At 50.8% G+C, this 23,534-nt stretch overlaps 2 long non-coding RNA genes across 5 annotated transcripts; one reads left to right on the top strand and one right to left on the bottom strand.

Annotated features, from left to right (window-relative positions):
• Positions 1-6,981: 6,981 nt before the first annotated feature.
• On the bottom strand, positions 6,982-9,770 carry LOC136006286 (uncharacterized). Of its 2 annotated transcripts, XR_010609047.1 has the most exons (10): positions 9,721-9,770; positions 9,583-9,636; positions 8,957-9,453; positions 8,521-8,571; positions 8,395-8,448; positions 8,169-8,266; positions 7,406-7,477; positions 7,308-7,324; positions 7,168-7,221; positions 6,982-7,052 (listed from the first exon to the last, which is right to left on the bottom strand). It is a non-coding gene; the product is annotated as an uncharacterized LOC136006286 (long non-coding RNA). The 2 variants fall into 2 exon arrangements; XR_010609048.1 differs by lacking the exon at positions 7,308-7,324.
• Positions 9,771-11,171: 1,401 nt separating this feature from the next.
• On the top strand, positions 11,172-13,511 carry LOC136006287 (uncharacterized). Of its 3 annotated transcripts, XR_010609050.1 has the most exons (8): positions 11,172-11,536; positions 11,922-11,972; positions 12,045-12,098; positions 12,227-12,324; positions 13,016-13,087; positions 13,169-13,185; positions 13,272-13,325; positions 13,441-13,511. It is a non-coding gene; the product is annotated as an uncharacterized LOC136006287 (long non-coding RNA). The 3 variants fall into 3 exon arrangements; XR_010609049.1 differs by lacking the exons at positions 11,172-11,536; positions 11,922-11,972; positions 12,045-12,098; positions 12,227-12,324 and having other exon boundaries at positions 12,365-13,087; XR_010609051.1 differs by lacking the exons at positions 11,172-11,536; positions 11,922-11,972; positions 12,045-12,098; positions 12,227-12,324; positions 13,169-13,185 and having other exon boundaries at positions 12,365-13,087.
• Positions 13,512-23,534: the final 10,023 nt, after the last annotated feature.

Genomic DNA, 23,534 nt, shown 5'->3' on the forward strand with positions numbered 1-23,534 from the left:
AACTACAGAGATACTCAAGGATACTTCTCATGGCTGCCTATCTTCCCAACCCCAAGGACCCTGCCAAGACCACCAGCAAACCAGCTCCGAGAATCATCACGGCCGTGCGAGGTGGCAGGCTCAACCTTAGCGGGCGTCCCCGCGCAGGCAACGGTCGCCTGGGTGGGATGAGCTTCTGCCTCCCTCACACGGCATGAGGCTCGGGCTTCCATACTCACAAACGGGCACGCTCATTGCGACGCAGGGGGCCAGCCCACATCGCAAGAAGTGGCCAACAATATCTGGGAAGGTCTGCAAGGCTCAGGACTTTTCCAGGCAATTCTAAAGCACAACTTCCTGGGTAGGAAACAAAGCTGGACTCGTCTTGAAACAGCCAAAGCACCACTCTCTGCGAGGAGCCAAAGGCGACAAACAGCACTTGCCCACCCTTGTGTGTTTCACCACGGACCATTACCTATTGTCCCGGACGCAACACCCCAGACTTAAGCCCCACAAATGGCACCTTTTCATCCTGGCATTTAAATCTGAGGCACCACCTGCGCTATAGCTGACCATTTACCTCCCAGCCACCTCCGACTGTGTCCTCAGACATTCTGGCTCAAATACTACATTGGAATGCTACATCTCAAACCCCTTCCTGCCATTCTGACGTTGTCCCCCACGCCCTCGCCTCCTACAGGAGGCCCTCTACTTAGCGTGCGTAGTGCCCTGCGTCTCGAGGCGGCCTCACTGCTCAGAACTCCCACAGCAGACGCCAGCCATCTTGCTGCCGTTACCAAGTTCCTCTTCATCATCTGCCAGAAACAAACAAAGAAAGGGGAACACGTTGTGCTGGCCATCATCTCCAGCATCCCAGCCATCCAGCCCGGCCTCTTCCTTACCAACCGTCTGTCTCCTCCCAAGCTCTTCAACACCGTGCTCACCTGTGCCAAAGCCATTCCAGACTCTGACGCCGGGCCTCTCCTCCCCTGCGTGCCCTAGGAGTGCAACAGAAGCCAGTGACTATGGTTCTTGCCAAAGTGACCCACTCCACAATCCTTCCGCTTACCTCCCTGACTCACCTCAAGCACTCATCCGACTCCCAACCTAGAGGGCAACACCTGCAATACCAAACACAAATACTGAACCCCTTTACCACGTTCTTCTCAACTCTAAGCTCACACACACACACACACACACACACAAACCCCTGAACTCCTCACAGCCCTCCTCCGTTGGCACCTTCACCTCTCCCGAGTTACCTGCGGCACCTGAAACACAAAGGGAAACAGACAAACGCTGAGAGAGGGTTCCAAGATGCACCCTGCCCTCAGCAAGTCCCATCTCCCTCTCCCGTCACTCTGCTGCTCGTCCGCTGGCCTTTGCACGTCTTCCGTTCTCTTCTTTGAGCCCGTGCACCCCCTGCAGAACACAACATTAAGAGCTGGTTTTAATTTCACAAAAACTACAAGGCACTCCATCAGGTGCTGCTTCACTCTGCTAAGCATAGCTCACCTAGTCCAAGTCAGCTCTGGGGCACAGACCTCGCTGCGCTCCTCGCTCCGCACCTCCAAATTCAAAACGCACAGCAAGCCAGAAGACAGCCAGGAGAGTAAGCTGGAACTTCCTTCTGACACCACAATTTTACCCACCTGGTACCATCGCTCCACTCAACCCTCCTCCATCAGCCTCTCACACGCGGCTATCCATCTCGCCATCTGCAAGAACAACCTGGCATTAGTCACCGCAACGCCAAGCAAACCTTAGTCTGCCTCTAAGTCTCAGGCCAGACTCACACCGGCGCTCAGGTTGACATGCATACACAGACTGACATTCACACACTCTCAACACAGACCCTCACACCCTCTGGCTCACACACTAACTCCACATAATACTACCACTCCCACTCCCAAGCAGACTCTCTCGCCCTCACTCATTCATTACAAGCTTATTCCCAGAGCTCTTCTGTCCATTCACACAGATCATCAAGAGTAGACAGCTACACTGTGATTAGAAAAACCCACCACCTACGCTCCAGAGCTCAAGAACTCCAGGTCAGAGAAAACCAGAGACAAACAGAACTGCCAACTACTTTATTAACATGGGAAACTACAGAGATACTCAAGGATACTTCTCATGGCTGCCTATCTTCCCAACCCCAAGGACCCTGCCAAGACCACCAGCAAACCAGCTCCGAGAATCATCACGGCCGTGCGAGGTGGCAGGCTCAACCTTAGCGGGCGTCCCCGCGCAGGCAACGGTCGCCTGGGTGGGATGAGCTTCTGCCTCCCTCACACGGCATGAGGCTCGGGCTTCCATACTCACAAATGGGCACGCTCATTGCGACGCAGGGGGCCAGCCCACATCGCAAGAAGTGGCCAACAATATCTGGGAAGGTCTGCAAGGCTCAGGACTTTTCCAGGCAGTTCTAAAGCACAACTTCCTGGGTAGGAAACAAAGCTGGACTCGTCTTGAAACAGCCAAAGCACCACTCTCTGCGAGGAGCCAAAGGCGACAAACAGCACTTGCCCACCCTTGTGTGTTTCACCACGGACCATTACCTATTGTCCCGGACGCAACACCCCAGACTTAAGCCCCACAAATGGCACCTTTTCATCCTGGCATTTAAATCTGAGGCACCACCTGCGCTATAGCTGACCATTTACCTCCCAGCCACCTCCGACTGTGTCCTCAGACATTCTGGCTCAAATACTACATTGGAATGCTACATCTCAAACCCCTTCCTGCCATTCTGACGTTGTCCCCCACGCCCTCGCCTCCTACAGGAGGCCCTCTACTTAGCGTGCGTAGTGCCCTGCGTCTCGAGGCGGCCTCACTGCTCAGAACTCCCACAGCAGACGCCAGCCATCTTGCTGCCGTTACCAAGTTCCTCTTCATCATCTGCCAGAAACAAACAAAGAAAGGGGAACACGTTGTGCTGGCCATCATCTCCAGCATCCCAGCCATCCAGCCCGGCCTCTTCCTTACCAACCGTCTGTCTCCTCCCAAGCTCTTCAACACCGTGCTCACCTGTGCCAAAGCCATTCCAGACTCTGACGCCGGGCCTCTCCTCCCCTGCGTGCCCTAGGAGTGCAACAGAAGCCAGTGACTATGGTTCTTGCCAAAGTGACCCACTCCACAATCCTTCCGCTTACCTCCCTGACTCACCTCAAGCACTCATCCGACTCCCAACCTAGAGGGCAACACCTGCAATACCAAACACAAATACTGAACCCCTTTACCACGTTCTTCTCAACTCTAAGCTCACACACACACACACACACACACACAAACCCCTGAACTCCTCACAGCCCTCCTCCGTTGGCATCTTCACCTCTCCCGAGTTACCTGCGGCACCTGAAACACAAAGGGAAACAGACAAACGCTGAGAGAGGGTTCCAAGATGCACCCTGCCCTCAGCAAGTCCCATCTCCCTCTCCCGTCACTCTGCTGCTCGTCCGCTGGCCTTTGCACGTCTTCCGTTCTCTTCTTTGAGCCCGTGCACCCCCTGCAGAACACAACATTAAGAGCTGGTTTTAATTTCACAAAAACTACAAGGCACTCCATCAGGTGCTGCTTCACTCTGCTAAGCATAGCTCACCTAGTCCAAGTCAGCTCTGGGGCACAGACCTCGCTGCGCTCCTCGCTCCGCACCTCCAAATTCAAAACGCACAGCAAGCCAGAAGACAGCCAGGAGAGTAAGCTGGAACTTCCTTCTGACACCACAATTTTACCCACCTGGTACCATCGCTCCACTCAACCCTCCTCCATCAGCCTCTCACACGCGGCTATCCATCTCGCCATCTGCAAGAACAACCTGGCATTAGTCACCGCAACGCCAAGCAAACCTTAGTCTGCCTCTAAGTCTCAGGCCAGACTCACACCGGCGCTCAGGTTGACATGCATACACAGACTGACATTCACACACTCTCAACACAGACCCTCACACCCTCTGGCTCACACACTAACTCCACATAATACTACCACTCCCACTCCCAAGCAGACTCTCTCGCCCTCACTCATTCATTACAAGCTTATTCCCAGAGCTCTTCTGTCCATTCACACAGATCATCAAGAGTAGACAGCTACACTGTGATTATAAAAACCCACCACCTACGCTCCAGAGCTCAAGAACTCCAGGTCAGAGAAAACCAGAGACAAACAGAACTGCCAACTACTTTATTAACATGGGAAACTACAGAGATACTCAAGGATACTTCTCATGGCTGCCTATCTTCCCAACCCCAAGGACCCTGCCAAGACCACCAGCAAACCAGCTCCGAGAATCATCACGGCCGTGCGAGGTGGCAGGCTCAACCTTAGCGGGCGTCCCCGCGCAGGCAACGGTCGCCTGGGTGGGATGAGCTTCTGCCTCCCTCACACGGCATGAGGCTCGGGCTTCCATACTCACAAACGGGCACGCTCATTGCGACGCAGGGGGCCAGCCCACATCGCAAGAAGTGGCCAACAATATCTGGGAAGGTCTGCAAGGCTCAGGACTTTTCCAGGCAGTTCTAAAGCACAACTTCCTGGGTAGGAAACAAAGCTGGACTCGTCTTGAAACAGCCAAAGCACCACTCTCTGCGAGGAGCCAAAGGCGACAAACAGCACTTGCCCACCCTTGTGTGTTTCACCACGGACCATTACCTACTGTCCCGGACGCAACACCCCAGACTTAAGCCCCACAAATGGCACCTTTTCATCCTGGCATTTAAATCTGAGGCACCACCTGCGCTATAGCTGACCATTTACCTCCCAGCCACCTCCGACTGTGTCCTCAGACATTCTGGCTCAAATACTACATTGGAATGCTACATCTCAAACCCCTTCCTGCCATTCTGACGTTGTCCCCCACGCCCTCGCCTCCTACAGGAGGCCCTCTACTTAGCGTGCGTAGTGCCCTGCGTCTCGAGGCGGCCTCACTGCTCAGAACTCCCACAGCAGACGCCAGCCATCTTGCTGCCGTTACCAAGTTCCTCTTCATCATCTGCCAGAAACAAACAAAGAAAGGGGAACACGTTGTGCTGGCCATCATCTCCAGCATCCCAGCCATCCAGCCCGGCCTCTTCCTTACCAACCGTCTGCCTCCTCCCAAGCTCCTCAACACTGTGCTCACCTGTGCCAAAGCCATTCCGGACTCTGACGCCGGGCCTCTCCTCCCCTGCGTGCCCTAGGAGTGCAACAGAAGCCAGTGACTATGGTTCTTGCCAAAGTGACCCACTCCACAATCCTTCCGCTTACCTCCCTGACTCACCTCAAGCACTCATCCGACTCCCAACCTAGAGGGCAACACCTGCAATACCAAACACAAATACTGAACCCCTTTACCACGTTCTTCTCAACTCTAAGCTCACACACACACACACACACACACACAAACCCCTGAACTCCTCACAGCCCTCCTCCGTTGGCATCTTCACCTCTCCCGAGTTACCTGCGGCACCTGAAACACAAAGGGAAACAGACAAACGCTGAGAGAGGGTTCCAAGATGCACCCTGCCCTCAGCAAGTCCCATCTCCCTCTCCCGTCACTCTGCTGCTCGTCCGCTGGCCTTTGCACGTCTTCCGTTCTCTTCTTTGAGCCCGTGCACCCCCTGCAGAACACAACATTAAGAGCTGGTTTTAATTTCACAAAAACTACAAGGCACTCCATCAGGTGCTGCTTCACTCTGCTAAGCATAGCTCACCTAGTCCAAGTCAGCTCTGGGGCACAGACCTCGCTGCGCTCCTCGCTCCGCACCTCCAAATTCAAAACGCACAGCAAGCCAGAAGACAGCCAGGAGAGTAAGCTGGAACTTCCTTCTGACACCACAATTTTACCCACCTGGTACCATCGCTCCACTCAACCCTCCTCCATCAGCCTCTCACACGCGGCTATCCATCTCGCCATCTGCAAGAACAACCTGGCATTAGTCACCGCAACGCCAAGCAAACCTTAGTCTGCCTCTAAGTCTCAGGCCAGACTCACACCGGCGCTCAGGTTGACATGCATACACAGACTGACATTCACACACTCTCAACACAGACCCTCACACCCTCTGGCTCACACACTAACTCCACATAATACTACCACTCCCACTCCCAAGCAGACTCTCTCGCCCTCACTCATTCATTACAAGCTTATTCCCAGAGCTCTTCTGTCCATTCACACAGATCATCAAGAGTAGACAGCTACACTGTGATTAGAAAAACCCACCACCTACGCTCCAGAGCTCAAGAACTCCAGGTCAGAGAAAACCAGAGACAAACAGAACTGCCAACTACTTTATTAACATGGGAAACTACAGAGATACTCAAGGATACTTCTCATGGCTGCCTATCTTCCCAACCCCAAGGACCCTGCCAAGACCACCAGCAAACCAGCTCCGAGAATCATCACGGCCGTGCGAGGTGGCAGGCTCAACCTTAGCGGGCGTCCCCGCGCAGGCAACGGTCGCCTGGGTGGGATGAGCTTCTGCCTCCCTCACACGGCATGAGGCTCGGGCTTCCATACTCACAAACGGGCACGCTCATTGCGACGCAGGGGGCCAGCCCACATCGCAAGAAGTGGCCAACAATATCTGGGAAGGTCTGCAAGGCTCAGGACTTTTCCAGGCAGTTCTAAAGCACAACTTCCTGGGTAGGAAACAAAGCTGGACTCGTCTTGAAACAGCCAAAGCACCACTCTCTGCGAGGAGCCAAAGGCGACAAACAGCACTTGCCCACCCTTGTGTGTTTCACCACGGACCATTACCTACTGTCCCGGACGCAACACCCCAGACTTAAGCCCCACAAATGGCACCTTTTCATCCTGGCATTTAAATCTGAGGCACCACCTGCGCTATAGCTGACCATTTACCTCCCAGCCACCTCCGACTGTGTCCTCAGACATTCTGGCTCAAATACTACATTGGAATGCTACATCTCAAACCCCTTCCTGCCATTCTGACGTTGTCCCCCACGCCCTCGCCTCCTACAGGAGGCCCTCTACTTAGCGTGCGTAGTGCCCTGCGTCTCGAGGCGGCCTCACTGCTCAGAACTCCCACAGCAGACGCCAGCCATCTTGCTGCCGTTACCAAGTTCCTCTTCATCATCTGCCAGAAACAAACAAAGAAAGGGGAACACGTTGTGCTGGCCATCATCTCCAGCATCCCAGCTATCTATGCCAGCCTTTTCTGTAACTTTACTTCGCCTTTACATTATGCTCACCTACTCCCAATCTATTGCAGAATACAATGCTGGGCTTCTCCTGCACTCTAGGACCTAGGAGTACAATAGAAAGAAATGACCATGGTGCTTGTAAAAAGTGACCAACCCCCACAACCATTATTGTTACCTCTCCGACTCACCTCAAATACTCCTCTGACTGCAGAAGTAGAACGCAAGACCTGCAATAACCAACACTACTACTGAACCCTTTGCCATGTTATTCTCAGCTCTTACTCACCACTCACGCAGACAACCTTCTGACAGCCCTCCTCAGCTGGCAGCTTCACCTCTCTTGATTTAAGTGTGGCACCTAAAAAAGAAATGGAAACAGGCACTCATGGAGAGAAAAACAGAAGCTTTGGCCGACCCTGAAATAAGTTGCTACTGGGGTGTTCCAAGCATGGCTCACCTTGACTGAGTCATCTGAATGTTATTTTTCAGCTCGAGTGTGAGGATGAGTTTGAGCCAGGGAGTTTTAGCCAGGTAGTCAGAACCAGGAATTCTGTGTTAGAATCAACTTGAGATTTGTGTGGATGCATGAGCCAGTACGTGTCAGACTAAACCTAAGTGAGTGTGAGGAGAAGTCAGCGCCAGAGAACGTCTGTGCAGCTTAAACATGAACATGAGTCTGAGCCAGTCTGTGTGAGAAGGAGCCTGCACTGTCTGCCAGTCTTGAATATGAGTCTAAGCCAATGAAAGCCAGAAAATTAAAGCTGGGGAGCAGGCAATGAACCAGAACCAGACGAAACAAGACCCAGCTGTGGATCGTCAGGGTGCTTTTATCCCAGCTGGGAGTTTGCCCCACCCCTGACCCAGGGCACTGGGGGAAGGGCTGTGGGTGACACCCTCCCTCCCTAACACAGTCAAGCTGTAGCTGCCCTACCCATGTAAGCTCATGCTACAGAGTAACCCCCTGCCTTTCCCTCAGCCCCATGCTACATTTCAAACCCCGGACCTTGTCCCCCACCCTCCAGCCCCAAGCAGCAGTCCCTCTACTTAGCTTCCATAGTGCCATGGGTTTCAAGCTGGCCTTGATGCTCAGAACACCCACATCAGAGTCCTGTGATCTTGCCACAGCTGCCAAGTTTCTCTTTATCACCTGCAGCAACCAAACCAGCAAACAAGAACACACTGTGCTGGCCACCATCATCACCACCACCCCACCCACCAGTGCTGGCCTGCTCTGTAACAGCCCTCTTTCTCCTTCAAAGCTCATCATGTGCTTGCCTGTTCCAAACCCACAGTGGAGTCCGACATTGAGCCTCTCCTCACCTCCAGGTCCTAGGAGTACAATAGAGACAAATGATCACCCTGCTTGCAAAAAGGGACCGACCCCACTATCCTTCTCCTTACCTGTCTGACTCACTTCAAGCACTCATCCGACTCCAAAGGTAGAGGGCAGCCCTGCAACACCGAGCACAAATACTGACCCCCTTTGCCATGCTCTCCTCAACAATTAAGCACCCCCAACACACACAACCCCCGATCTTCTCACAGCCCTCCTGAGTTTGCAGCTTCACCTCCCTCGAGTTATCTGCAGCACCTAGAAAAGTAAAGGGAACATGCACACACTGACAGAGATACAGAAGCTGCACCCTTCCCTCAGGAAGTCCCATCTCTCTCTCCTGTCACTTTACTACTCATCCACTAGCCCTCAGAGCTTTTCCATCCCTTTATTCTAACGTGTACACCCCCTGGAATACACCACCAACAAAAAGTAATTGCAGCTTTATGAAAATGACAAGACCCTAAAATAAATTGCTGCTTGGGTGGTCTAAGCTTTGCTCACCTTGGCTAAATCACCTGAATGTCTTTGTTTAGTTAGAATGTGAGAGCTAGTCTGAACCAGGAAGCCTATGTTAGTCTCGATGTGAGACTCGTGTGGTTGGGCGAGCCAGTCAATGCCAAATTGAGCCTAAATCTGAACTAGAGTGTCTGTGCTGTTTAAGTATATGAGCCTGAGCCAGTCTGTGTGGAAGAAAACCTCTTTGAGACTAAGCCCTAGAATGTGAGACAGAAAACCCCCACCCAGTCTGAAACCAAGTATAGTTTTGAGCCTAACTTCATAAAAGTGAAGCTATGGAATCTGAGAATTTTGAAGAGAAATCTAAGCCCCAAAAAGAAACTTCCTGCCATTCTGACGTTGTCCCCCACGCCCTCGCCTCCTACAGGAGTCCCTCTACTTAGCGTGCGTAGTGCCGTGCGTCTCAAGGCGGCCTCACTGCTCAGAACTCCCACAGCAGACGCCAGCCATGCTGCTGCCGTTACCAAGTTCCTCTTCATCATCTGCCAGAAACAAACAAAGAAAGGGGAACACGTTGTGCTGTCCATCATCTCCAGCATCCCAGCCATCCAGCTCGGCCTCTTCCTTACCAACCGTCTGCCTCCTCCCAAGCTCCTCAACACCGTGCTCACCTGTGCCAAAGCCATTCCAGACTCTGACGCCGGGCCTCTCCTCCCCTGCGTGCCCTAGGAGTGCAACAGAAGCCAGTGACCATGGTTCTTGCCAAAGTGACCGACTCCACAATCCTTCCGCTTACCTCCCTGACTCACCTCAAGCACTCATCCGACTCCCAACCTAGAGGGCAACACCTGCAATACCAAACACAAATACTGAATCTTTTTGCCATGTTCTTCTAAACATGAGGGCATCACACTCAAAATGAAACCCTTTACCTTTTTATAGCTGGAACTGGAAGCTGGATAAAAGCCTTAGAAGGCTCCTGCTGATGTGACTGAAAAAAAAGCTGTTCTCTGCTTTATGTTTGTAAGTAATGAACACGAATGCCTGACCAGCTTTTAACCAGCCAACACAAGCACTCTGTATATGAAGGACTAAGTTCCAAGAACAAGCTTAACACTTTCAGTTCTAGCAGTGAGTTGGAAGCACCAAAACAGCACACAAGCTAATGCACTCATTAAAACAGTCAAGCTGTACTACCCTGCCCACTATAAGATGGTGCTAAAAAAAGTCCCACTTATTTTTTCTCATCCCCATGGTGTATTTCAAATCTCTTTCTGCTATCCTGATGCTGTTTCCCCCGTCTGTTCTGTGGAAAACTAATCTTTCTGCTTAGTTTTTATAGTGTCATAAGTCTCAAACTAAAATTGTTGCTCAGATCTCCCACACTAGACACATGGGTGTTTACTGCACCCACCCAATTTATTTTTATCATTTGCAGTAACAGGAATAAAAGGAAAAAATAAAAGAACTGCCACACAACATTCTGCAGACTAAGACAAGGAAATTCCCTGAAATATTTATTATATGCAGACTGTAATGAACAAGCACTCTGTAATTTAGAGTTTTAAAATAAGAAATATACAAGCTGAAAAGCATCCTTTTATCTTTCCCTGCCAAAAGTCATCAGTTATTTAACAGCCACTACATCCCAAAAGAACATTAATATTATGTTTTGGTATTCTTTAGACCCAAGTGTCCAACTTAGTTTTTGAAAGAGCACAAACCCAAAGGCACTCTTGAAGTAACTCTTAAACATATAAATGGAATGTTTGCTCAGTAACCACTGTTATAAATATTTTATGAGAAATAAAAGACAAATAATAAGAACATAAACTGTAAACAAATTTTTCTTTAAGTTCTGTGTCTGAGAGCAATTAAAAAAAACACTTACCTGAACACCACCACTAAGAACAGCACCTCAAGTAAAACCACAGCACAAAGAAATTCCTTTATACAAGAAGATGCAAAACCAAAGATAGCTTAAAAAAATTAGCTCAGAAAAAATCATTTCAAAAAACTCAAAAAACAAAAGCAATACACACATCATTAAAACCACAAAACACCCCAAAGACCTTACCTTGAATAGCATCAAATCCTAAAGAAGACCCTTACTCTGAAGCTGTGCCTTATATACCCCAGGCCCTACCCACAACACCCCCCCTCCCTAGTGCCCTGGCTCAGGGGTGGGGCAAACCAGCTGCTGGGATAAAAACAGCCTGACAAGGTGCACCTGGTTTTTGTTGTTTTGGGTTTGGTTTCTTGGCTGCTCTCTGATTTTAACTTCTTGGGTTTCTTTTTGGGGCTTAGATTTCTCTTAAAAATTCTCAGATTCCATAGCTTCACTTTTATGAAGTTAGGCTCAAAACTATACTTGGTTTCAGACTGGGTGGGGGTTTTCTGTCTCACATTCTAGGGCTTAGTCTCAAAGAGGTTTTCTTCCACACAGACTGGCTCAGGCTCATATACTTAAACAGCACAGACACTCTAGTTCAGATTTAGGCTCAATTTGGCATTGACTGGCTCGCCCAACCACACGAGTCTCACATCGAGACTAACATAGGCTTCCTGGTTCAGACTAGCTCTCACATTCTAACTAAACAAAGACATTCAGGTGATTTAGCCAAGGTGAGCAAAGCTTAGACCACCCAAGCAGCAATTTATTTTAGGGTCTTGTCATTTTCATAAAGCTGCAATTACTTTTTGTTGGTGGTGTATTCCAGGGGGTGTACACGTTAGAATAAAGGGATGGAAAAGCTCTGAGGGCTAGTGGATGAGTAGTAAAGTGACAGGAGAGAGAGATGGGACTTCCTGAGGGAAGGGTGCAGCTTCTGTATCTCTGTCAGTGTGTGCATGTTCCCTTTACTTTTCTAGGTGCTGCAGATAACTCGAGGGAGGTGAAGCTGCAAACTCAGGAGGGCTGTGAGAAGATCGGGGGTTGTGTGTGTTGGGGGTGCTTAATTGTTGAGGAGAGCATGGCAAAGGGGGTCAGTATTTGTGCTCGGTGTTGCAGGGCTGCCCTCTACCTTTGGAGTCGGATGAGTGCTTGAAGTGAGTCAGACAGGTAAGGAGAAGGATAGTGGGGTCGGTCCCTTTTTGCAAGCAGGGTGATCATTTGTCTCTATTGTACTCCTAGGACCTGGAGGTGAGGAGAGGCTCAATGTCGGACTCCACTGTGGGTTTGGAACAGGCAAGCACATGATGAGCTTTGAAGGAGAAAGAGGGCTGTTACAGAGCAGGCCAGCACTGGTGGGTGGGGTGGTGGTGATGATGGTGGCCAGCACAGTGTGTTCCTGTTTGCTGGTTTGGTTGCTGCAGGTGATAAAGAGAAACTTGGCAGCTGTGGCAAGATCACAGGACTCTGATGTGGGTGTTCTGAGCATCAAGGCCAGCTTGAAACCCATGGCACTATGGAAGCTAAGTAGAGGGACTGCTGCTTGGGGCTGGAGGGTGGGGGACAAGGTCCGGGGTTTGAAATGTAGCATGGGGCTGAGGGAAAGGCAGGGGGTTACTCTGTAGCATGAGCTTACATGGGTAGGGCAGCTACAGCTTGACTGTGTTAGGGAGGGAGGGTGTCACCCACAGCCCTTCCCCCAGTGCCCTGGGTCAGGGGTGGGGCAAACTCCCAGCTGGGATAAAAGCACCCTGACGATCCACAGCTGGGTCTTGTTTCGTCTGGTTCTGGTTCATTGCCTGCTCCCCAGCTTTAATTTTCTGGCTTTCATTGGCTTAGACTCATATTCAAGACTGGCAGACAGTGCAGGCTCCTTCTCACACAGACTGGCTCAGACTCATGTTCATGTTTAAGCTGCACAGACGTTCTCTGGCGCTGACTTCTCCTCACACTCACTTAGGCTTAGTCTGACACTGACTGGCTCATGCATCCACACAAATCTCAAGTTGATTCTAACACAGAATTCCTGGTTCTGACTACCTGGCTAAGACTCCCTGGCTCAAACTCATCCTCACACTCGAGCTGAAAAATAACATTCAGATGACTCAGTCAAGGTGAGCCATGCTTGGAACACCCCAGTAGCAACTTATTTCAGGGTCGGCCAAAGCTTCTGTTTTTCTCTCCATGAGTGCCTGTTTCCATTTCTTTTTTAGGTGCCACACTTAAATCAAGAGAGGTGAAGCTGCCAGCTGAGGAGGGCTGTCAGAAGGTTGTCTGCGTGAGTGGTGAGTAAGAGCTGAGAATAACATGGCAAAGGGTTCAGTAGTAGTGTTGGTTATTGCAGGTCTTGCGTTCTACTTCTGCAGTCAGAGGAGTATTTGAGGTGAGTCGGAGAGGTAACAATAAGGGTTGTGGGGGTTGGTCACTTTTTACAAGCACCATGGTCATTTCTTTCTATTGTACTCCTAGGTCCTAGAGTGCAGGAGAAGCCCAGCATTGTATTCTGCAATAGATTGGGAGTAGGTGAGCATAATGTAAAGGCGAAGTAGAGTTACAGAAAAGGCTGGCATAGATAGCTGGGATGCTGGAGATGATGGCCAGCACAACGTGTTCCCCTTTCTTTGTTTGTTTCTGGCAGATGATGAAGAGGAACTTGGTAACGGCAGCAAGATGGCTGGCGTCTGCTGTGGGAGTTCTGAGCAGTGAGGCCGCCTCGAGACGCAGGGCACTACGCACGCTAAGTAGAGGGCCTCCTGTAGGAGGCGAGGGCGTGGGGGACAACGTCAGAATGGCAGGAAGGGGTTTGAGATGTAGCATTCCAATGTAGTATTTGAGCCAGAATGTCTGAGGACACAGTCGGAGGTGGCTGGGAGGTAAATGGTCAGCTATAGCGCAGGTGGTGCCTCAGATTTAAATGCCAGGATGAAAAGGTGCCATTTGTGGGGCTTAAGTCTGGGGTGTTGCATCCGGGACAGTAGGTAATGGTCCGTGGTGAAACACACAAGGGTGGGCAAGTGCTGTTTGTCGCCTTTGGCTCCTCGCAGAGAGTGGTGCTTTGGCTGTTTCAAGACGAGTCCAGCTTTGTTTCCTACCCAGGAAGTTGTGCTTTAGAACTGCCTGGAAAAGTCCTGAGCCTTGCAGACCTTCCCAGATATTGTTGGCCACTTCTTGCGATGTGGGCTGGCCCCCTGCGTCGCAATGAGCGTGCCCGTTTGTGAGTATGGAAGCCCGAGCCTCATGCCGTGTGAGGGAGGCAGAAGCTCATCCCACCCAGGCGACCGTTGCCTGCGCGGGGACGCCCGCTAAGGTTGAGCCTGCCACCTCGCACGGCCGTGATGATTCTCGGAGCTGGTTTGCTGGTGGTCTTGGCAGGGTCCTTGGGGTTGGGAAGATAGGCAGCCATGAGAAGTATCCTTGAGTATCTCTGTAGTTTCCCATGTTAATAAAGTAGTTGGCAGTTCTGTTTGTCTCTGGTTTTCTCTGACCTGGAGTTCTTGAGCTCTGGAAGGGAGGTGGTGGGTTTTTATAATCACAGTGTAGCTGTGTACTCTTGATGATCTGTGTGAATGGAGAGAAGAGCTCTGGGAATAAGCTTGTAATGAATGAGTCGGGGGCAGAGAGTCTGCTTGGGAGTGGGTGTGATAGTATATAATTTGTGAAATTAAAACCAGCTCTTAATGTTGTGTTCTGCAGGGGGTGCACGGGCTCAAAGAAGAGAACGGAAGACGTGCAAAGGCCAGCGGACGAGCAGCAGAGTGACGGGAGAGGGAGATGGGACTTGCTGAGGGCAGGGTGCATCTTGGAACCCTCTCTCAGCGTTTGTCTGTTTCCCTTTGTGTTTCAGGTGCCGCAGGTAACTCGGGAGAGGTGAAGGTGCCAACGGAGGAGGGCTGCGAGGAGTTAAGGGGTTTGTGTGTGTGTGTGTGTGTGTGTGTGAGCTTAGAATTGAGAAGAACGTGGTAAAGGGGTTCAGTATTTGTGTTCGGTATTGCAGGTGTTGCCCTCTAGGTCTGAATTGGGCCAAAGTAGTGCCAAGCCATGCTGTGTAGCAAACAAGCCGTTCTGCCTGTAGCAAACGAGGGTGGGCTGGGCTCTGCTGGGCTGGACAAGGCTAAACTGTGCTGAAGTGGGCTAAACTGGGCTGGGCTGGTCTGAAGTGGGCCAAAGTGGTCTAAACTCTCCTGAAGTGGGCCAAACTGGGCTGAACAGTGCTGGAGTGGCTGAAGTGGGCTGAAGGGGGCTTCACTGGGTTAGACAGATCTGAGCTTGTCTGAAAGTGACTGGACTGGGCCGAATTGGAGTAAATTTTGCTGGGCTGGGCTGAGCTGAGGTAAACTGGCTTGAAGAGGCTGATCATGTCTTGGCTGGGCTGGGCTGTGCTAAACCGGGCTGAACTGTGCTAAAGTGGGCCTAATTGGGCTCAGCTTGTCTGCGCTGAGCTGCAGTGGGCTGGGCTGTAAAGTGGGCTGAACAGGGTTAAATTTTGCAGGGATAAGATGGACTGGGCTAAACTGGGCTGGACTGAGCTGCCCTAAAGTATGCTACGTTGGTCTGGGAAGGGCTAAAGTGGGCTAAACTGTAGTGGGCTGGGCTGCGTTGGGCTAAAGTGGGCTGGACTGGTCTGAATTGGGCTTAACTGTGACAAAGTGTTCTGCATAGATGTGAATTGGGATAAACTAGGCTGAACTGGTCTAAAGTGTGCTGGGCTGGTCTGAAGTGGGCTGAAGTGGGCTCAAGAGGCCTAAGGCGTGCTGGATGGTCTGAATTGGGCTAAACCCTGCTGAACTGTGCTAAATTGGTTGGGACAGGTCTGAACTGGGCTGGGCTGAGCTAAGTTGGTCTGGCCAGGGCAAAACTGGTCTGAAGTGGGCTAAAGTGGGCTGGGCTGGGCTGAAGTGGAACGGACTTTGCTAAAGCTGGCTGCGCTGGGCTGAAGTGGGCTGAAGGGGCTGGGGGGAGCTGGAAAGGGCTGGACAGGGCTAATGGGGCCTGGACTGAAGTGGGGTAAAGTGTCTGAAGTGAGATAAGCTGGGCTGGACTGGTGTGCACTGGGCTAAACTGGGCTGTGCTGGGCTAAAGTGGTCTGGAGAGGTCTGAAGTGGGCCAAAATGTGCTGGACTGGGCTAAACTGTCCTTGGGTGGGCTTAATTGCAGTGGACTGAGCTAAAGTGGGCTGGACTGGTCTGAATTGGGCCAAAGTAGTGCCAAGCCATGCTGTGTAGCAAACGAGCCGTTCTGCCTGTAGCAAACGAGGGTGGGCTGGGCTCTGCTGGGCTGGACAAGGCTAAACTGTGTTGAAGTGGGCTAAACTGGGCTGGGCTGGTCTGAAGTGGGCCAAAGTGGTCTAAACTCTCCTGAAGTGGGCCAAACTGGGCTGAACTGTGCTGGAGTGGCTGAACTGGGCCGAAGGGGCCTTCACTGAGTTAGACAGATCTGAGCTTGTCTGAAAGTGACTGGACTGGGCCGAATTGGAGTAAATTTTGCTGGGCTGGGCTGAGCTGAGGTAAACTGGCTTGAAGAGGCTGATCATGTCTTGGCTGGGCTGGGCTGTGCTAAACCGGGCTGAACTGTGCTAAAGTGGGCCTAATTGGGCTCAGCTTGTCTGCGCTGAGCTGCAGTGGGCTGGGCTGTAAAGTGGGGTGAACTGGGTTAAACTGGGCAGGGATAAGATGGACTGGGCTAAACTGGGCTGGACTGAGCTGGCCTAAAGTACGCTACGTTGGTCTGGGAAGGGCTAAAGTGGGCTAAACGGTAGTGGGCTGGGCTGCGTTGGGCTAAAGTGGGCTGGACTGGTCTGAATTGGGCTTAACTGTGACAAAGTGTTCTGGATAGATGTGATTTGGGATAAACTAGGCTGAACTGGTCTAAAGTGTGCTGGGCTGGTCTGAAGTGTGGCTGAAGTGGGCTCAAGAGGCCTAAGGCGTGCTGGATGGTCTGAATTGGGCTAAACCCTGCTGAACTGTGCTAAATTGGTTGGGACAGGTCTGAACTGGGCTGGGCTGAGCTAAGTTGGTCTGGCCAGGGCAAAACTGGTCTGAAGTGGGCTAAAGTGGGCTGGGCTGGGCTGAAGTGGAACGGACTTTGCTAAAGCTGGCTGCGCTGGGCTGAAGTGGGCTGAAGGGGCTGGGGGGAGCTGGAAAGGGCTGGACAGGGCTAATGGGGCCTGGACTGAAGTGGGGTAAAGTGTCTGAAGTGAGATAAGCTGGGCTGGACTGGTGTGCACTGGGCTAAACTGGGCTGTGCTGGGCTAAAGTGGTCTGGAGAGGTCTGAAGTGGGCCAAAATGTGCTGGACTGGGCTAAACTGTCCTTGGGTGGGCTTAATTGCAGTGGACTGAGCTAAAGTGGGCTGGACTGGTCTGAATTGGGCCAAAGTAGTGCCAAGCCATGCTGTGTAGCAAACGAGCCGTTCTGCCTGTAGCAAACGAGGGTGGGCTGGGCTCTGCTGGGCTGGACAAGGCTAAACTGTGTTGAAGTGGGCTAAACTGGGCTGGGCTGGTCTGAAGTGGGCCAAAGTGGTCTAAACTCTCCTGAAGTGGGCCAAACTGGGCTGAACAGTGCTGGAGTGGCTGAAGTGGGCTGAAGGGGGCTTCACTGGGTTAGACAGATCTGAGCTTGTCTGAAAGTGACTGGACTGGGCCGAATTGGAGTAAATTTTGCTGGGCTGGGCTGAGCTGAGGTAAACTGGCTTGAAGAGGCTGATCATGTCTTGGCTGGGCTGGGCTGTGCTAAACCAGGCTGAACTGTGCTAAAGTGGGCCTAATTGGGCTCAGCTTGTCTGCGCTGAGCTGCAGTAGGCTGGGCTGTAAAGTGGGCTGAACAGGGTTAAATTGGGCAGGGATAAGATGGACTGGGCTAAACTGGGCTGGACTGAGCTGCCCTAAAGTATGCTACGTTGGTCTGGGAAGGGCTAAAGTGGGCTAAACTGTAGTGGGCTGGGCTGCGTTGGGCTAAAGTGGGCTGGACTGGTCTGAATTGGGCTTAACTGTGACAAAGTGTTCTGCATAGATGTGAATTGGGATAAACTAGGCTGAACTGGTCTAAAGTGTGCTGGGCTGGTCTGAAGTTGGCTGAAGTGGGCTCAAGAGGCCTAAGGCGTGCTGGATGGTCTGAATTGGGCTAAACCCTGCTGAACTGTGCTAAATTGGTTGGGACAGGTCTGAACTGGGCTGGGCTGAGCTAAGTTGGTCTGGCCAGGGCAAAACTGGTCTGAAGTGGGCTAAAGTGGGCTGGGCTGGGCTGAAGTGGAACGGACTTTGCTAAAGCTGGCTGCGCTGGGCTGAAGTGGGCTGAAGGGGCTGGGGGGAGCTGGAAAGGGCTGGACAGGGCTAATGGGGCCTGGACTGAAGTGGGGTAAAGTGTCTGAAGTGAGATAAGCTGGGCTGGACTGGTGTGCACTGGGCTAAACTGGGCTGTGCTGGGCTAAAGTGGTCTGGAGAGGTCTGAAGTGGGCCAAAATGTGCTGGACTGGGCTAAACTGTCCTTGGGTGGGCTTAATTGCAGTGGACTGAGCTAAAGTGGGCTGGACTGGTCTGAATTGGGCCAAAGTAGTGCCAAGCCATGCTGTGTAGCAAACGAGCCGTTCTGCCTGTAGCAAACGAGGGTGGGCTGGGCTCTGCTGGGCTGGACAAGGCTAAACTGTGTTGAAGTGGGCTAAACTGGGCTGGGCTGGTCTGAAGTGGGCCAAAGTGGTCTAAACTCTCCTGAAGTGGGCCAAACTGGGCTGAACTGTGCTGGAGTGGCTGAACTGGGCCGAAGGGGCCTTCACTGGGTTAGACAGATCTGAGCTTGTCTGAAAGTGACTGGACTGGGCCGAATTGGAGTAAATTTTGCTGGGCTGGGCTGAGCTGAGGTAAACTGGCTTGAAGAGGCTGATCATGTCTTGGCTGGGCTGGGCTGTGCTAAACCGGGCTGAACTGTGCTAAAGTGGGCCTAATTGGGCTCAGCTTGTCTGCGCTGAGCTGCAGTGGGCTGGGCTGTAAAGTGGGGTGAACTGGGTTAAACTGGGCAGGGATAAGATGGACTGGGCTAAACTGGGCTGGACTGAGCTGGCCTAAAGTACGCTACGTTGGGCTGGGAAGGGCTAAAGTGGGCTAAACGGTAGTGGGCTGGGCTGCGTTGGGCTAAAGTGGGCTGGACTGGTCTGAATTGGGCTTAACTGTGACAAAGTGTTCTGGATAGATGTGATTTGGGATAAACTAGGCTGAACTGGTCTAAAGTGTGCTGGGCTGGTCTGAAGTGTGGCTGAAGTGGGCTCAAGAGGCCTAAGGCGTGCTGGATGGTCTGAATTGGGCTAAACCCTGCTGAACTGTGCTAAATTGGTTGGGACAGGTCTGAACTGGGCTGGGCTGAGCAAACTTGGTCTGGCCAGGGCAAAACTGGTCTGAAGTGGGCTAAAGTGGGCTGGGCTGGGCTGAAGTGGAACGGACTTTGCTAAAGCTGGCTGCGCTGGGCTGAAGTGGGCTGAAGGGGCTGGGGGGAGCTGGAAAGGGCTGGACAGGGCTAATGGGGCCTGGACTGAAGTGGGGTAAAGTGTCTGAAGTGAGATAAGCTGGGCTGGACTGGTGTGCACTGGGCTAAACTGGGCTGTGCTGGGCTAAAGTGGTCTGGAGAGGTCTGAAGTGGGCCAAAATGTGCTGGACTGGGCTAAACTGTCCTTGGGTGGGCTTAATTGCAGTGGACTGAGCTAAAGTGGGCTGGACTGGTCTGAATTGGGCCAAAGTAGTGCCAAGCCATGCTGTGTAGCAAACAAGCCGTTCTGCCTGTAGCAAACGAGGGTGGGCTGGGCTCTGCTGGGCTGGACAAGGCTAAACTGTGTTGAAGTGGGCTAAACTGGGCTGGGCTGGTCTGAAGTGGGCCAAAGTGGTCTAAACTCTCCTGAAGTGGGCCAAACTGGACTGAGCTGTGCTGGAGTGGCTGAACTGGGCCGAAGGGGGCTTCACTGGGTTAGACAGATCTGAGCTTGTCTGAAAGTGACTGGACTGGGCCGAATTGGAGTAAATTTTGCTGGGCTGGGCTGAGCTGAGGTAAACTGGCTTGAAGAGGCTGATCATGTCTTGGCTGGGCTGGGCTGTGCTAAACCGGGCTGAACTGTGCTAAAGTGGGCCTAATTGGGCTCAGCTTGTCTGCGCTGAGCTGCAGTGGGCTGGGCTGTAATGTGGGCTGAACTGGGTTAAATTGGGCAAAACGCTAAGTTCTCCAGCGAAACGCTCTGTTATCCAGCAAAACGCTAAGTTCTCCAGCAAAACACTATGTTTTCCAGCGAAACATTAAGTTCTCCAGCGAAACGCTTGGTTTTCCACAGAAACGATAAGTTCTACATTACAGAACCAATTTCTCAATTGAAACGCAAAGTTCTCCAGCAAAACGCTAAGTTCTCCAGCGAAACGCTAAGTTCTCCAGTGAAACGCTAAGTTCTGCATTACCGTACTAATTTCTCAATTGAAACACAAAGTTCTACAGCAAAACGCTTAGTTCTCCAGCAAAACGCTAAGTTCTCAAATGAAACGCTAAGATCTCCAGCGAAACACTAAGTTGTCCAGCGAAACGTTAACTTCTCCAGTAAAACGATAAGTTCTTTATTACCGAACTAATTTCTCAATTGAAACACAAAGTTCTCCAGCAAAACGCTAAGTTCTCCAGCGAAAGAATAAGTTCTGCATTACCCAACCAATTTCTCAATTGAAACACAATGTTCTCCATCGAAAAGCTAAGTTCTCTAGCAAAACGCTAATTTCTTCAGCGAAACAATAAGTTCTGCATTACCGAACTAATTTCTCAATTGAAACGCCATGTTCTCCATCAAAAAGCTAAGTTCTCCAGCAAAACGCTAAGTTCACCAGCGAAACAATAATTTCTGCATTACCGAACCAATTTCTCAATTGAAATGCTATGTTCTCCTGCGAAACGCTAAGTTCTCCTGCGAAACGCAATGTCCTCCAGTGAAACTCTAAGTTATCCAGCGAAACGCTAAGTTCTCCAGCAAAATGCTAAGTTCTCCAGCGAAATGATAAGTTCTCCACAAAAAGGCTAAGTTCTCCAGGAAAACGCTATGTTCTCCAGCAAAACGCTAAGTGCTCCAGCGAAACACTAAGTTGTCCAGCGAAACGTTAACGTCTCCAGTGAAACGATAAGTTCTGCATTACCGAACTAATTTAAAAAATGAAACACAAAGTTCTCCAGCAAAACGCTAAGTTCTCCAGCAAAACGCTAAGTTCTCCAGCAAAACGCTAAGTTCTCCAGCGAAACAATAAGTTCTGCATTACCGAACCAATTTCTCAATTGAAACTCAATGTTCTCCAGCAAAACGCTATGTTCTCCAGCAAAACGCTAAGTGCTCCAGCAAAACGCTATGTGCTCCAGTGAAACGCTAAGTTCTCCAGCGAAACGCTAAGTTGTCCAGCGAAACGTTAACTTCTCCACTGAAACGCTAAGTTCTGCATTACCGAACTAATTTCTCAATTGAAACACAAAGTTCTCCAGCAAAATGCTAAGTTCTCCAGCAAAATGCTAAGTTCTCCAGCGAAACAAGAAGTTCTGCATTACCGAACTAATTTCTCAATTGAAACGCCATGTTCTCTATCAAAAAGCTAAGTTCTAAAGCAAAACGCTAAGTTCACCAGCGAAACAATAAGTTCTGCATTACCGAACCAATTTCTCAAGTGAAATGCAATGTTCTCCAGCAAAACACTAAGTTTTACAGCAAAACGCTATGTTCTCCTGCGAAACGCTAAGTTCTCCTGCGAAACGCAATGTTCTCCAGTGAAACTCTAAGTTATCCAGCGAAACGCTAAGTTCTCCAGCAAAACGCTAAGTTCTCCACAGAAACGCTAAGTTCTCCAGCGAAACGCTAAGTTCTCCACAGAAAAGACAAGTTCTACATTACCGAACCAATTTCTCAATTGAAACGCAAAGTTCTCCAGCAAAACGCTAAGTTCTGCAGCGAAACGCTAAGTTCTCCAGTGAAACGCTAACTTCTGCATTACCGAACTAATTTCTCAATTGAAACACAAAGTTCTCCAGCAAAACGCTTAGTTCTCCAGCAAAGTGGGCTGGGCTGGGCTGAAGTGGAACGGACTTTGCTAAAGCTGGCTGCGCTGGGCTGAAGTGGGCTGAAGGGGCTGGGGGGAGCTGGAAAGGGCTGGACAGGGCTAATGGGGCCTGGACTGAAGTGGGGTAAAGTGTCTGAAGTGAGATAAGCTGGGCTGGACTGGTGTGCACTGGGCTAAACTGGGCTGTGCTGGGCTAAAGTGGTCTGGAGAGGTCTGAAGTGGGCCAAAATGTGCTGGACTGGGCTAAACTGTCCTTGGGTGGGCTTAATTGCAGTGGACTGAGCTAAAGTGGGCTGGACTGGTCTGAATTGGGCCAAAGTAGTGCCAAGCCATGCTGTGTAGCAAACAAGCCGTTCTGCCTGTAGCAAACGAGGGTGGGCTGGGCTCTGCTGGGCTGGACAAGGCTAAACTGTGTTGAAGTGGGCTAAACTGGGCTGGGCTGGTCTGAAGTGGGCCAAAGTGGTCTAAACTCTCCTGAAGTGGGCCAAACTGGACTGAACTGTGCTGGAGTGGCTGAACTGGGCCGAAGGGGGCTTCACTGGGTTAGACAGATCTGAGCTTGTCTGAAAGTGACTGGACTGGGCCGAATTGGAGTAAATTTTGCTGGGCTGGGCTGAGCTGAGGTAAACTGGCTTGAAGAGGCTGATCATGTCTTGGCTGGGCTGGGCTGTGCTAAACCAGGCTGAACTGTGCTAAAGTGGGCCTAATTGGGCTCAGCTTGTCTGCGCTGAGCTGCAGTGGGCTGGGCTGTAAAGTGGGCTGAACTGGGTTAAATTGGGCAAAACGCTAAGTTCTCCAGCGAAACGCTCTGTTATCCAGCAAAACGCTAAGTTCTCCAGCAAAACACTATGTTCTCCAGCAAAACATTAAGTTCTCCAGCGAAACGCTAGGTTTTCCACAGAAACGATAAGTTCTACATTACAGAACCAATTTCTCAATTGAAACGCAAAGTTCTCCAGCAAAACGCTACGTTCTCCAGTGAAACGCTAAGTTCTCCACAGAAAAAAAATTTCTACATTACCGAACTAATTTCTCAATTGAAACGCAAAGTTCTCCAGCAAAACGCTAAGTTCTCCAGAGAAACTCTAAGTTCTCCAGTGAAACACTAAGTTCTGCATTACCGTACTAATTTCTCAATTCAAACACAAAGTTCTACAGCAAAACGCTTAGTTCTCCAGCAAAACGCTAATTTCTCAAATGAAACGCTAAGATCTCCAGCGAAACACTAAGTTGTCCAGCGAAACGTTAACTTCTCCAGTAAAACGATAAGTTCTTTATTACCGAACTAATTTCTCAATTGAAACACAAAGTTCTCCAGCAAAACGCTAAGTTCTCCAGCGAAATAATAAGTTCTGCATTACCGAACCAATTTCTCAATTGAAACACAATGTTCTCCATCGAAAAGCTAAGTTCTCCAGCAAAACGCTAATTTCTTCAGCGAAACAAAAGTTCTGCATTACCGAACTGATTTCTCAATTGAAACGCCATGTTCTCCATCGAAAAGCTAAGTTCTCCAGCAAAACGCTAAGTTCACCAGCGAAACAATAATTTCTGCATTACCGAACCAATTTCTCAATTGAAATGCTATGTTCTCCTGCGAAACGCTAAGTTCTCCTGCGAAACGCAATGTCCTCCAGTGAAACTCTAAGTTATCCAGCGAAACGCTAAGTTCTCCAGCAAAAC

This window comes from Lathamus discolor, unplaced genomic scaffold, assembly GCF_037157495.1.
Source record: "Lathamus discolor isolate bLatDis1 unplaced genomic scaffold, bLatDis1.hap1 Scaffold_141, whole genome shotgun sequence".
NCBI lineage: Eukaryota > Metazoa > Chordata > Aves > Psittaciformes > Psittacidae > Lathamus > Lathamus discolor.